The sequence below is a fragment of the Bidens hawaiensis genome, unplaced genomic scaffold (genome assembly GCF_021521415.1).
Source record: "Bidens hawaiensis isolate Kalapana, Puna unplaced genomic scaffold, B.hawaiensis_p1.1 tig00074652_1, whole genome shotgun sequence".
Lineage (NCBI taxonomy): Eukaryota > Viridiplantae > Streptophyta > Magnoliopsida > Asterales > Asteraceae > Bidens > Bidens hawaiensis.
In genome coordinates this window covers 10961-13700 of record NW_027502947.1, presented here as the reverse complement: position 1 = coordinate 13700, position 2740 = coordinate 10961, and positions in this window count along the sequence as shown.

The window sequence follows — 2740 nt, the reverse complement described above, 5'->3', positions numbered from 1 at the left end:
GTCAGACATTTAGCTACGAACACAGCAATATCCTTCTTCATACCGGGCCACCAATAAGTTATGCGCAAATCCTTGTACATCTTATCAGCGCCAGGATGAATAGAATACCGAGATTTGTGCGCTTCACTCAGGATATCTGCGCGAAGATTCTCATCAAAGGGAATCCAGATGCGATTAAGATAGCAGAGAATTCCACTCAGATTAGGGACAAAGTGCGCTTCCGCGCCACACGCTAACTCGGCGCGAAGGTTACCGTTACTGATGGATGCGCGCTGCGCGTCACGAATACGCGATTCAAAGTTGCTTTGAATCGGCGCGAAGTGAAGCTGGGTGCGCGGCAAGATACAGTTAAGTTGGCAGGGTTTTCGGCTGAGCGCATCGGCTACCACATTAGCCTTACCAGGATGATACCGGATCTCACAATCGTAATCGCTGATGAGTTCGTTCCATCGGCGTTGCCTCATGTTAAGTTCCTTTTGATCAAAGATATGCTGAAGGCTTTTATGGTCAGTGTAGAGGATACACTTAGTACCATAAAGGTAGTGTCTCCAGATCTTCAAGGCAAAAACAACTGCACCAAGCTCGAGGTCGTGAGTTGTATAATTCCTTTCATGAACCTTGAGTTGCCTTGATGCGTAAGCGATAACCTTGCCTCGTTGCATAAGAACACAACCGAGACCTTGGTTGGATGCATCGCAATACACGACAAAATCATCATTACCCTCAGGTAGCGCAAGAACAGGAGCTTCACACAACAAACGCTTGAGCGTTAGAAAGGCTTCTTCTTGCTTCGAGCCCCAAATATACGGTTTACCTTTGTGCGTTAGAGCTGTTAAAGGCAAAGCGATCTTTGAGAAGTTCGAAATGAAACGCCGGTAATAACCAGCTAAGCCCAGAAAGGAACGGATCTCAGAAGGAGAGGATGGCGTAATCCAGTTCTTGATTGCTTCAATCTTGGATGGGTCGACATGAATACCCATCTTGTTTACAACGTGACCAAGAAACTGTACTTCATCAGACCAAAATTCACACTTGGAGAGCTTAGCATAGAGTTGCTCGGCTCTAGGCTTTTGCAATACCAATCGGAGATGTTGCTCATGCTCGGCCTTGGTCTTAGAATACACCAGAACATCATCGATAAACACGATCACGAATTTATCCAAGAAAGGCCTACACACCCGATTCATAAGATCCATGAAAACGGCGGGTGCGTTGGTTAAACCGAAGGACATGACCAAGAATTCAAAATGGCCATAACGAGTACGAAAAGCAGTCTTCGGAACATCTTCATCGCGGATGCGCAACTGATGATAACCAGAACGGAGATCGATCTTCGAGAAACAAGAGGCACCTTGGAGTTGATCAAAGAGGTCGTCAATACGCGGTAAGGGATACCGGTTTTTAATGGTGAGTTTGTTCAACTCGCGGTAATCAATACACATGCGAAACGATCCATCTTTCTTTTTAACGAACAACACCGGAGCACCCCAGGGCGAAGAGCTAGGGCGAATGAATCCTTTAGCAGTCAACTCTTGAAGTTGGCTGGCCAATTCTTGCATCTCAGCGGGTGCAAGACGGTAAGGAGATTTAGCAACGGGGGAAGCACCAGGGACAAGATCAACACGAAACTCGACTTCACGAGCGGGAGGGATACCAGGAAGATCATCAGGAAAAACTTCAGGAAAATCACGCACAACAGGGATATCGCGAAGCTTCTTTCCTTCATCGGGTTTAACCACATGGGCTAGAAATGCAATACACTTCTTCCGCATGAGTCTTTGGGCTTCGGCGCAAGACATAAGTTTAAGACCACTGGAGGGTTTTTCGCCGTAGATATGAAGATCACCATTTTCTCGAGGTATGCGAATCAATTTCTTGGCGCAAATAACTTCGGCGCGATTCTTCGAGAGCCAGTCCATACCAATGATAACATCAAAGCTTCCAAGAGGCATAGGGATGAGGTCGATTAGAAAATCGTTTTCGTTAAGGTTAAGCGTGCAATCTTTAATTACCGAGTTTATTAAAACAGTTTCGCCATTTGCCAATTCAACTGAAAAATCTTCTTTTAAGTTATCGCGCGGTCGCGCAAGCTTCCGCTCAAAGGCGCGAGAGATAAAACTTCTATCGGCGCCAGTATCAAAAAGCATAGATGCATAAAATCCGTTAAGCAAAAATGTACCATTAACTACGTCGTTATTCGCTTGCGCTTGGTGCGCGGTTATGTTAAAAGCTCGGCCACGCGTCACTTGGTTCGAAATTTGGTTCACCGGATTCGCTTGAGTAATCTGAACTTGTAGCCTTGGGCACGCGTTCCGGAAATGACTGGGATCACCGCAGTTAAAGCACGATCTGGGTCGTGGGTTTTGGTAAGTTGGCTGTGGGTTCTGCGGGTAGACTGGTGGTGTTGGCGCAATCGGATTGGAGGGAGGGGTTCTACAGTACTCAACGGAGTGACCTACGCGGCCACATCGGTTACATTGTCGACACGGGACTTGAGGTGGGTGATGAAGTCTACAGGTTGGGCAAAAGGGTTGGTTTCCTGTGTAAGGTTTCTTAGTTGGCGGGGCAGGAAGTGCTGGATTGGTTAAGGCATAGTTGTGGACTACAGGAGGTGCTGGGTAGGTTGACAGTGGGTTAGGCGCGTAAACTGGTTGATAAATTGGTTGCTGGACAATGGGCGGGTTGGTAAGCGCATAGGCTTGTCTGCGCCTACGTTTCTGGTTATGGTTTGAGGGTTCTG